We start from the raw sequence: 13657 nt of genomic DNA on the forward strand, positions 1-13657 counted from the left end.
AATCTAAGCAGCGAAAAAGTATTCTTTATCTCAAGTATACTGAAAGGATCATGCACACATCACCTAGCCCAGTATGTGAACAGAGTCAAACACTCAATCACATGCAAGTCACAACCATGAAACCTTGGATGGAACAGAAACCAGTGTGTATAGACTAATAGAAAATAACCCTGAAGGTTTTTGTTTGTTTGTTTGTTTTTTGCCACAGTGCCAAATCCAAGTTTTCCCTTATAAAACATTAATAGCATTTTTCTTACAGTTATGTAAAAAAAAAAAAAAAAAAAAAAAAACTACGTTTGTTGACTTATCTGAAAGACACAGATATGATTCTTTTGTAAAACAATTTATCAGATTAATTCTATAATTGCATCTTGTGCTCTTCACTGGATTAGATTTAACTCATATAACAGTCTTTCTCTCCCTATAAATTTTTCATATTAACATACACAGAAAATATCACACAAATCTATTCTACCAAAAAAAAAAAAATGTAAAAGTGGTATCAACAAAACTCCAATTACTTCAGTATGAGCCATTTCATACTGAAATGGTGAGTATAATAACAACTTGAAATGCAGTCCCCAGTTGACAAAATTTATGAAAGAAAGCTAGTCACGGTCCTCTACCTTCTGTTTTCATTTATTAACAGAATTGTGTATTTTTTTATTTTCTAAATGTAGAATATTGAGCTGTACATTTAAAAGGCTTTCTCTGATTAAATGCTATAAATATCCCATGAAATAATCATTTTTGATGTCATGGAACTTTTTTAATGTCAATTCAATAAGAGAAAACGATGATTTCTTTTCTTATAAAAAGAATTGAATTTTAAAGGTCATTCTTTCTCTTACATATTTATGAGGAACAATAAAAATTGTTAATTTTATTCCTTTATTATCTGAGTTCAACTAGGCACACTCTCATCCTAGACGGCAAAATTCTAGAAAGTGTATTTTAAAAGAGAAGTAAACAGAAAAAGAAACGTACATAAAATGGCTGATTTACATCTCTTTGAAAGTGTTGCCTGAAAGTCAAAAGTGATCATCTTCCTACCAAGACATTAAATACGGGCACAACAATATGTTAATTAAACTTGTAAGCAGGAAACAGTTTGTAGTTAGAGACAGTATTTTCCACAAAACTGAAATTGCATTAACAGCGATTTGCTGGGGATTGGGAGGTATGGATGCTAGTCCACGGAGTCATTTTCAGGAAGGGGGCAAATGCTGCTAAATATTGCTCAGGTTCCAGTGCTACAAAAATTCCCTAGGGGACACTTAGAACATAGTTACTCCAAATGTTTCTTTCTAAAGATATGTCTAAAAATAAAAGTTGCATACCTTAGAACAAAGCAATAGGGGGGAAAAAAAAAACCTTAAATCTGAAGATTTCTATATTCTATGTCTTTCTGAATAAGAGTAGGTCATTAGTGAATCAACCTAATATGTAAAACATGAAGGACAATAAGTAGTAAGTATCAATTCCTATACAAAACAAATTAAGAAAATATAGTGACTAATTTCACTCTGTTTATGTACAGGTACATATTTCTTTTAGTCCTTCAATTAATTTGCTATTGTTGTTTTTAAAACTCAATGCAGGTCATATAACCTTGAGTTAAGCGTGGAAAAGGGATTTTCATATTTTTTTCTAACCTTGGATAAAACAAAGTATTGTTTATTACCCATGTATTTTAGCAAATGGTGCTGAGATGCTGTGTGTATCTGATGATCCTTTATTTTGGCAGTGGAGCTATGGTGAACAGCTGAACATTAAGTACCGCAGACACACCCCCAATCTGTCTAGAATGCAGATACAGCTGCAGTACTGGCACTGGAGTGCTGCTAAATGTTGTTTTGCTCAAAACCTTTGAGTAATTTTAAAATGACAATTAATATTGCATGAATCAAATAAAATTGAAAATTCATATTCTTCTTGATTCCCTATGACCCAGATTATTTCTCATTACTCACATGTTGAACTATTTATATGAATTTACCCAGTTACCAACAAAATATGACCAGTTACCAATATTAGGCTCTTTGAGAGCGTTCGTATTTTTCACATTAAAAAAAAATCGGTTTACTATCATTCAGGCTTATTCCAGTATATAATGGGCAGCTTTGGATATAGAACCATAAAAAATGTTGAAATATCAGTTGAGTGACTATTTGGTAAATACGTTGGTTTGGAGTATTTGACTTTAAAGTTAATATTTAAACCTGCTTCAGAATTACTCTCAGTAAACAAACGATTTAATTCATCCTTCCTATTCATTCTTTCCCAATGTATATTTTTAAGAGTCTCCATTTTTTAAGAAGCAAAATTAAAATCTCAGTATTGCATTTTTTATTTGGAAATAACTATTGCTTCCTAAAACTATTTCCACAATGGCTTCAGAGCATAACACTCTTTAAAAAATTGTTAATATTGTTGCTTTTGGTCAAAACTTGATAATTAGCTTGATTATTAGTAGCATATCTAATCTCCATAACACTAACAAGACAGTTTCTACTGGAATTCTCTATTTATTTTTAAGTTTTTATCTTTTTTGATACATATATTACACTCTAGTAACTTAAAGTGTTCTTTGAAAACCTTAACTTTTGACCACTGTATTTGCTTCACAAAAAGAAAGAACAGTATGGTAAATTATTTTGCTTTGTCCAAAACAACATTTTACTTTTGCTGCTAAACAAAAAATATTGTCCATTCAGAGAGACAATTTATTACCCCAATAATAAATCATACATTCGATAGATTAAAAATATCTGAGCTTCTAAGTTCTGTTTGCAAAAAATTATTTAATGAAGCTTACTCTATTCATTATTAAATTGTCTAAGTAATCCTAAGTGCTTTTGTTGAGATACATTTTAGGGGATCTCATCTACCCTCATCCTATGCCTCTCCAATCTCTAAAAATGAATTTTAAATAACAATGGAGATCTAATTTTCGCATCTTTCTGTATATTTTGGCCTAGCTTATACTTACTTTTATTTTATTTTATGTATTGATTTTTCATGCAGTTGGCATTATACTATCAAATGTTTAATTCTTTCAGGTCTGATCGATCTCTTAACTAGTAAGTGAAGTCACAATATCATTGTGGCTCAAAATAGCTGATAAACCCACTGTTGTGAATATGGGGTAAAATCAAGACATCTATAAATATAGAGGTACCATATTTAAAACTGTCATGGGAGAACACTGTAATTTTATTTTACTTTATTCATTGATTTTTTTTTTTTTTTTTGGTTTTCTATTTCTACAGGGAAGAAAAGAACGACCTAGTTTTTATTATTATTAATAATAATATTATTATTATTATACTTTAAGTTCTGGAATACATGTGCAGAACGTGAAGGCTTGTTATATAGGTATACACATCCCATGGTGGTTTACTGCAACCATCAACCCATCATCTACATTAGGTATTTCTCCTAATGTTATCCCTCCCTCTGACAGGCCCTGGTGTGTGATGTTCCTGTGTTCTCATTGTTCAACTCCATTTATTAGTGACAACATGCGGTGATTGGTTTTCTGTTCCTGTGTTAGTTTGCTGAGAATGATGGTTTCCAGCTTCAGCCATGACCATGAAAATGACATGAACTCATCCTTTTTCATGGCTGCATAGTATTCCATGGTGTATACATCCCACATTTTATTTATGCAGTCTATCATTAATGGGCATTTGAGTTGGTTCCAAGTCTCTGCTATTGTGAATAGTGCTGCAATAAACATATGTGTGATGTATCTTTATAAGTAGAATGATTTGTAACTCTTCAAACTACCATTGACTTTCTTCACAGAATTGGAAAAACCTACTTTAAATTTCAGATGGAACCATAAAAAGAGCCCGTATAACCAAGACAATCCTAAGAAAAAAGAACAAAGCTGGAGGCATCATGCTACCAAACTTCAAACTAAACTACAAGGCTGAAGTAACAAAAACAGCATGGTACTGGTACTAAAACATATATGGAGACCAATGGAACAGAACAGAAGGCTCAGAAATAACACCACATATCTACAACCATCCAATCTTTGACAAACCTGACAAAAACAGCAGTAGAGAAAGGATTCCCTATTTAATAAATGGTGTTGGGAAAACTGGCTATCTATATGCAGAAAACTGAAACTGGACCCCTTCCTTATACCATATACAAAAATTAACTCAAGATGGATTAAAGACTTAAATGTAAAACCTAAAACCATAAAAATTATAGAAGAAAACCTAGACAATATCATTCAAGACATAGGCATGGGCAAAGACTTCATGACTAAAACACCAAAAGCAATTGCAACAAAAGCCAAAATTGACAAATGGTATCTAATTAAACTAAAGAGCTTCCAAACAGCAAAACAGACTATCATCAGCGTGAATAGGCAACTTAACAGAATGGGAGAAAATTTTTGTGATCTATCCATCTGACAAAGGGCTAATATCCAGAATTACAAGGAACTTAAATAAATTTACAAGAAAAAAAACAACCCTATCAAAAAGTGGCTGGAGGATATGAATAGATACTTCTCAAAAGAAGACATTTATGTGACCAACAAACATATGAAAAAAAGCTCATCACTGGTGATTAGAGAAATGCAAATCAAAACTACAATGAGATACCATCTCCCGCCAGTTAGAATGGTGATCAACCTAGTTCTTTTGATTACTAACAATTCTACCATGAATTGAGTAGGATGGTTTATGGTAAAGTCTTTCTTTAATAGAGATCAGTTAAATAACTAACAAAGATAAACATACATGTAACTTCAAAAACTGAGGAGATTTTTAAAACACTCATAGCAACCCTACCAAATAGGTAGACAGATATTTTTATACCAATTGCTTATATATAACAGTCTCAGAGAAGCTGAATACATGTTCAAAGGAAAGAACAAGTCAGTGACCACTCAGAACTAGAATGCCATGGTTTGATTTCCAAACTTACAGTCTGGATCATTTTGTGGCTTAAACGAGACCAGTCTGGCATTTCAGTACACTTGCTTTCCACACAGAAAAACTCTTAGCTGCAACCTATGAAATTTACTAAGTTATGCCAATGTCACTGGATAAGGCAATTCTTTCTGGAGGAGTAAATAAATGGGTCAGATAGGTTGTTTATTGTAGAAGAAAATATGTCATCAGCTACACAAAAACCATGAGTCAGTAATTTATCTTTTCTAAGAGTATTTGGGAAGAACTAAACCTTAAAGAGTATATGAATGAATAGAAAGTAAAAAGAATAATTTTAATTACTTCATGGTCTATTCTCTTTAATCAATAGATGGACAGAGTTCTATGTTTGGAATTTAAACAAGCCTTTTCAAAGATACATTATTTGAAAACAATTTTGAAGAAATTTTCAAAAATCAAAATTGTGATAAATCATAGAAGAGATGAGATATTAAAAGTCTAACAAAAATTAAAATTAGAATAATTTTTATTGATCATAGGATTGGTTTATAACCCAACTATTTATTAACTAATAACTATGGTATATTGCTTGAAATATCCCTCCCTTTATTAAGATTTCCCATGTCAGGAATAATATTTTTTAGCTTATGATCTTTTAATGATATGTCTTAAAAATTGAAAGTACATCAATATCTAAAGAGGATAGCTACAGTCACAATGGTATGTGAATTAAAAATTAAATTTCTAATTAACATCAAAGGTGAATTTGGAAAGAAGATGCAGTAAAACTTTGATTAGCAGAAACCCATAGCCAAGGTTTCAATTAATCAGGATTTTTCTTAACATTAAGAAGAAAACCATATTATATGAAAATGATACTATTAAAAGTTTAGGGCCGGGCGCGGTGGCTTAAGCCTGTAATCCCAGCACTTTGGGAGGCCAAGACGGGCGGATCACGAGGTCAGGAGTTCGAGACCATCCTGGCTAACACGGTGAAACCCCATCTCTACTAAAAAATACAAAAAGTTAGCTGGGCGAGGTGGCTGGCGCCTGTAGTCCCAGCTACTTGGGAGGCTGAGGCAGGAGAATGGCGTAAACCCGGGAGGCGGAGCTTGCACTGCGCTGAGATCCGGCCACTGCACTCCAGCCCAGGGGACAGAGCGAGACTCCGTCTCAAAAAAAAAAAAAAAAAAAGTTTAGTAAAAAGTAATTTTAGACTAAATTTTGAAGTAACTATATCGCTGTTCAGTCCTCTACATCATATACTGTTTAAAAAGAAGTGATGTGGAGATCATAGTTCTATATAGCATTGTAAGCTCTTTAGTCCTCACCAAGGATTTAAACTATATTCAACTTGTTAGAATGTCTACAATCCAGTCAATGAATAATGCTTAATTCACTTTCAGACAGTGATGCCTACTTCACCTTTGTTAATGCTGATTAACTGAACTAAGAGAAGAGCACTATCTGGGCATAAGTGTTCTTAAGGTAACAGGCACAATAATGCCTGTAATTATGAGAATGCTAAATTAATGCAAAATTATCAAGACGCACTTTCATCAATTACACATTTAAATGTTAAAATAACATTTTAAGTTTTGACGATCTTTTCATGCAGAGACAGGTCATTCTTCCATCTTTGTTAAAGCTATTTATATAGAAGACTTGATTTCTACTTAAGGAATATAGAGGCCAGGAAATAGCTGATTTCTTTCTTTGTTAAAAGGTCAGAAAAGCATGTGATCATGTGCATGATCTGATTTTAAAGAAACCAAAGATACATAGGTGTTTTAAGGATCAGACATATTCCAAGAAATAAAGAGATCTAGAGCCTTCTGAAAACTCAACTAAGTCCTATTAAACAACCAGGAATTCTGACAGTGTAAGTCTTTGTGAAGTGCACGGTCAGTAAATCTTAAGTTTAGGGGGCTCTCTTTCGCCATTTCTCTGAACTTTCCACTCTCTACCACTGTTCTCCTGGGAGCTCCACATGATAATTCTGCCAAAAAATATAGATTCCCCCTCCAAAACAAACAAGAAGCATGGGGCTTCAAAGCACTTTTTTTTCCTTTTCTTTTCAGAAATAGGTTTTTCATGAAATATTCATTTCCACTATCATCCACTCTATCTCCTGCAATGGATTAGGGGATTAAAAGGTCATTTTTGTTGTTGTTGTTTTAATACTTTTCTCACAAATTCTGCATATGGAGATTTGACTTATACACACTTTCATCTAAGATATCTATGACAGCAGCTCCTCAGTCAAAAAAGGGAGGTAAAACTAGCTTCATACCAATATCCTGTTACACTAATTCATTGCATTGTCAGTAGCACATATTTATTTGTTCAACATCAAATTATTAAGCACCAACTGAATATTGGTATCTGTGAATTGAATTAGGAACAAAATTAAGTTTTCTAACTTTATGTAACTTACAGTCTAATTCAGATATATTATTCATGAGGCCGTACTCTATTCACAACGGATTAGAGGGCAAAGCTAATTGATGTAGGTCTCAGCTCAGTACAGTTTCCTAAGTAGTAACTCCCAGTGAATCAAAATGTCACCAGATATGATTTATTTTTCAAGTCATTTGTTAATAGTTATGAACTATATGAAAGCAGGGAGCAAATATTGTTTAACATTATATACCACAGAACACTACACCATTTGATAAATATTTCTTTAATTTGTATAGTATTTTTTGAATTTAAAAATAGTTAATGTCTTTTACTTTCAAATAATATCAAGCATGAAATAGATGCTTTAAAACAACTAGAGAAAAGGATGAGTTCTTTCATCTTCCTAAATAAATCCAAAAAATTTGAAGAGAATTACTACTCTAAATGTGTAGGGATTATAAATGTATTTACTAGTTCATTTTATTGAGTGCGACCTCTGAGTCTAGCACTGTTTTAGGCTTTTGGGAATCATTAATAAACAAAAGACAAGAGCCTGCCCTTGTGGGGTCTACATCATGTTAGAGGAGATAGTGCACAATAAATATAACAAAAAAGAAACAAAGTAAAACCTAGTAAAAACACAAAAAGGAGCATTTGGAACATAAAGTAAAAAATATTGGGGCAATTTGCAAGATTACATAGGTTGGGTATTATCAAAGGTAAAACTTGAGCAAAGACTTGAAGGAAGTGAAGAAGGTATCCAGGTAGTTTTCTGGAGGAAGAATATTTCAAGCAATAAATCAATGAACATTTAGTGAGTGCTAACTAGGAACAGGGAAGATAGAGAATGAAAAGAGGCAAGATTGGATCCTAAATTATGCCTGTGTCTTTGCAGATTGTTGATATAGTTACAGAATAAGGAATCAAGGGTAGGGAAGAAAAGGTAGGTAAGGTAGATGGCAGAATAAAACATGTATTTTGACAATAAGTAATCAGAAACAAAACACACCATGACCACAGTTGTGAGTGTTCAGGTAAGATAACTAAGAAGGGATACCTTAGTGGGCTTTGAAATCATCGCTCAGGAATTCATCAGGGAAGGGGTTGGAGGATATAAAAGAAAATTGAAAAGTCCTTGAATATTTCCCCCTTGCCTATGCCATAGGAATTGTTTTTAATTAAATTTATATTCTTTCAACACTTTTCCTGTGGAACAGCATGTATTTACCCATATTCTGCCTTGCCTCCTTTACTATAGATTAACCATCTCTTTTTTCAAATTAGTCTAACCTCCTACTTCTTCAGCAGATTGCATTTCCTCCTCTCTCTTGCATCAATTTTTCTCCTATTTGTTCTTTAAAACCAGCATGAAAACGGACTTTTTTTTCTCCTTTTTAAACAAATCACCTCCCTGAATTCTTCTCATTCTACTTGGAAAATGGTCAGTCTTTGACCCTCCTTTCCCACTGAAACTACTCTTGTAAAAGTCATTGCCGATGGTGCTGTATTAGTCCGTTTTCAAATGGCCATAAAGAACTGCCAGAGACTGGGTAATTAAGAAAGAGGTTTAATTGTCTTATGGTTCAGCATGGCTGTGGAAGCCTCAGGGAACTTACCATGATGGCAGAAGGCTAAGGCGAAGCAAGGCACTTTTTTCACAAGGTGATACAGAAAGAAGCGCAGCAAAGTGGGCAGACCCCCTTATAAAATCATCAGATCTTGTGAGAACTCAGTCACTAACAAGAGAACAGTAAGGTGGAAACCATCCCCATGATTCAATTACCTCCAGCTGGTCTCTCCTTTGACACGTAGGGATTACAATTCAAGATGAGATTGTGGGTGGGGCACAGCCCAACCATAACAGGTGAGCCAGTGAACCTTCCTGGTTCTCCATCACATTTGATTAAGTAGCAACATTGGCCACAGGTGTGATCTGTCTCCATTTGTGGAATCACCATCATCTGTTGTCTTCTAAGGAACTACATCTCAGGTTTTCTTCCACTTCCTCTGATGTCTTCTTTTCTGGTTTGTCCTCTAGTCCCCGAGCTCTAAAGACTGGAAAGCCTTCAATGATCAGTTCTTAGACCTTATCACAGGCTCAGTTATTTGGAAAAAGACATTGATACGCAATTTGGCATGCAGAATATTTATTAGAAATCAATACCAAATGCCAAATTTGGTATTAGAAATCAATATCAAATAACAATGCCAGCATTTGTTATTGCCTTTTTTGTTTGTTTGTTTCTCGATATTGCACCAGTAGGAGAAACTGAACCGCAGTACAGATTCATGGCAGTTTCAGAAGACTCCATTAGAAGGAGAATCACAGTTGCCTTAAAGTGGGCTAAAATGGCTCAGCCCTTATTCTCATGTCCATCAGTGATTGCATATGGGTGGACCACCAAGGGTAACTGAGATAAACCCTTAAGGATAATCAGATGGAGGCTGTGTATTGACAGAACTCCCAGAATGGGGACCTAGGCAGCTCATCCCCATGTCCACCACAGAGATCTTCTCTACCTACATAAAATTTCTATTTATTTTGTGCAGCCATATGGTTTTATTTCAAAACAACATAAAGTATTTTATGTTCATGGCCAATCCCAAACTGATTCAACACATTAAATGAAATATATCTCAAACTAAACTCATAATTCACCCACCAATCTAATATGTTTCTACCACAATTGTCTCCATATAAATTAACAGCAACTGTATTGATCCTGTAGTAATGTTAGCAAACATGGAATTTTTACTCTCTTTTTTCTTTTGATCATGGAGCTATTCTTTTGTTAATTTTTTATGGAGCTATTCTTTTATTAATTTTTTTATTTTAATTTTTGTGAGTACATAGTATGTATATATATTTATGGGGTATATGGAATATTTTTATACAAGCATACCATGTGTAACAGTCACATCAGAGTAAATGGGGTAGCCATCACCTCAAGCATTTATCCTTTCTGTTATGAAAAGTCCAATTATACTTTTATTTATTTAAAATATATAATAAAATATTGACTCTATCACCTGTTGTGCTATCAAATGTGGGTCTTATTCATTCTTTCTAACTGTATTTTGAACCCATTAACCATCCCTGCTCCCTACCACTCTACTAAACTTCACAGGCTCTGGTAACCATCATTCAACTCTCTAACCCCATGAATTCAATTGTTTTCATTTTTAGCTCCACAAATAAAGTGAGAACATGTGAACTTTGTCTTTCTGTGCCTGACTTATTTCACTTAACATAACAACCTCCAGTTCCCTTCATGTTGTTGTAAATGACAGGACAACATTCTTTTTATAGCCAAATATTACTCCACTGTATATATGTACTACATTTTTTAAATCCATTTATCTGTTGATGAACACAAGTTGCTTTCAAAACTTAGCCGTTGTGAACAATGCTGCACCAAACATGGGAATGCAGATACCTATTTGATATACTGATTCCTTTCTTTGGGGTATATACCCAGCAGTGGGATTGCTGGATCATATGGCAGCTCAATTTTTAGTTTTATGAGGAACCTCCCAACTGTTCTTTGTAGTGGCTGTACTAATTTACATTTCCACCAACGGTGTACAAGGGTTCCCTTTTCTCCACATTCTAACCAGCATTTGTTATTGCTTTCATATATATATAAAAGCCAATTTAACTGGGGTGAGATGATATCTCACTGTAGCTTTGATTTGCATTTATCTGACGATCAATGATGCTGAGTACCTTTTCATATACATGATTTCCATTTGTATGTTTTCTTTCAAGAAATGTCTATTCACATCTTTTGCCCAGAAGGATAAAGGATTTTGTCCTTTATTCTGTTAATATGATGTGTCACATTGATTACTTTGCATATGTTGAAATATCCTTGAATGCCTGGGATACATCTCACTTGGTCGTGATGGATCATCTTTTTAATGTGTTGTTGAATTTGGTTTGCTAGTATTTCATTGAGGACTTTTTCATCAATGCTCATCAGAGATATTGGCCTGTAGTTCTCTTTTTCTGTTGTGTCTTTGCCTAGTTTTGGTATCAGGGCAAAACTAGCCTCATAAAATGAGTTCAGAAGTATTCCCTTGGCCTCCATTTTTTTGAAATAGTTTTAGTAGGATTGGTACTAGTTCTTCAAACGTTTGATAAAATTCAGGAGTGAAACCATCATGTATGGGGCTTTTCTTTGCCGGGAGAATTTTAATTATGGTTTCCATCTCGTTACTTGTTATTGGTCTGCTTGAGTTTTGTATATCTTCACGGTTCACTTTTGGTAAGTTTTCTATGTCTAGGAACTTATCCATTGTTTTCTGGGTTTTCAAATTTATTGGCATATAATTGTTCACAGTAGCCTCTAATAATCTTTTGACTTTCTGCAATATCAGTTGTAATGTCTCCCTTTTCTTCTCTTATTTATTTGGGTCTTCTCTCTTGTTTTCTTAGTCTGCTGAAGGTTTGTGAATTGTTTTTTCTTTTCAAAGAACCAGTTTTTCCTATCTTTGATCTTTTGCATTGTTTTCCTCTATCAATTTCATTCATCTGCTCTGATAGTTATTATTTCTTTTCTTCTACCAGCTTTGGGTTTGGTTAGCTTTCACTTTCTAATTCTTTAAGATTTATCATTTGATTGTTTACAGTTTTTTGTTTATTAACATAGGCACTTATGCTAATTTTCCTCTTACTACTACTTTTGTTGTATCCTATAGATTTTAGCTATTGTGTTTCCATTATGACTTGTTTCAAAAAATTTTTTAATTTATTTTTTAATATCTTTATTGGCCCATTAGTCATTCAAGAGCATATTGTTTAATTTCCCTGTTTTTAGATAGTTGCCACAATTCCTTTTGTATTTACTTCTAGTTTTATTCCATTGTGGTCAGATAAGTTACTTGATACTATTTCAATTTTTTAATGTTTTCAAACTTGTTTTGTGGCCTCACATATGGTCTATCCTTGAGAATGATCCATGTGCAGAGAAGAAAAATGTATATTCTGTAGCCCCTGGATGAAATGATATGTAAATATCTATTAGGTACCTTTGCTCCATAGTGAAGAGTAAGTCTAATGTTTCTTTGTTGATTTTCTGTCTGGATGATGTGTACAATGCTGAAAGTAGAGTGTTGAAGTCTCCAGCTATTATTCTATTGGGGTCTATCTCTCTCTTTAACTGTAGGAATACTTGCTTTATATATCTGGGTGCTCCAATGTTGAGTGCATATATATTGCCAATTGTTTTATCCTCTTGCTGAATTGACACCTATGTCATATAATAAACTTCTTTGTCTCTTTTTATAGTTATGTGTGACGTAAGTATAGCTACTCCTCCTCTTCAGTTTCCATTTCCGTGGAATATCTTTTTCCATCCGTTTATTATAAGTCTATGTGTGTCCTTAGGTACAAGAAGGTTATAGAACACCAAGCAGATTTAAGGTAAAATGTGTTTCTTGTAGGCAATAGATTGTAGGGTCCTGTTTTTTTGTGTGTGTTTGTTTGTTTGTTTTTTCTTAATATTTTAAGCCATTCAATGTCTTCTGATTAGAAAGTTTAGGTCACTTACATTCAATGTTATTAATGATAAACAAGGACTTACTCCTGTCATACTGTTATTCATTTTCTGGCTGTTTGGTAACATTCTCTTCCTTCTTTTCTTCTTTCCTTTCTTCCTTTTCTCTGGTGATTTTCTCTGGTGGTATCTTTTAATTTTTTTCCTTTTTATTTTCTGGGTATCAATTGTACAGTTTCAGGTTTGAGGTTACCATGAAGCTTGCAAATAATATCTTATAGTTCATTATTTTGAACAGATGAAACTTAAAACTGATTATATAAACAAACAGGCAGAAAGAAAACTGTTAAAAACTCTATTCTTCAACTTTGTCTCCCCAGTTTTTAACTTCTTGTTATTTCTATCTTATAGCATTATGTCCTGAAATGTTGTTGGAGTTATTATTTTGATTGGTTCATTGTTTCATTTTTCTGCTTAACATATGAGTAGTTTAAATACCACAATGACAATGTTATTATATTCTGTGTCTTTCTGTTTATTGTTATCAGCAAGTTTGTACCTTCAGATGATTTCTTATTGTTCATTAACTTCTTTTCCTTCAGATTGAAAAACTCCCGGGCGGAGCAAGATGGCTGAATAGGAACAGCTCCAGTCTCCATCTCCCAGCGCTAGCGACACAGAAGACCAGTGATTTCTGCATTTTCAACTGAGGTACTGGGGTCATCTCACTCGGGAGTGCCGGACAATCCGTGCGGGTCAGCTGCTACAGCCTGACCAGCGAGAGCTGAAGCAGGGCGAGGCATCGCCTCACCTGGGAAGCGCGAGGGGGAAGGGAGTCCC

The sequence above is a fragment of the Piliocolobus tephrosceles genome, chromosome 11, assembly GCF_002776525.5.
Source record: "Piliocolobus tephrosceles isolate RC106 chromosome 11, ASM277652v3, whole genome shotgun sequence".
In the NCBI taxonomy this organism is placed as follows: domain Eukaryota; kingdom Metazoa; phylum Chordata; class Mammalia; order Primates; family Cercopithecidae; genus Piliocolobus; species Piliocolobus tephrosceles.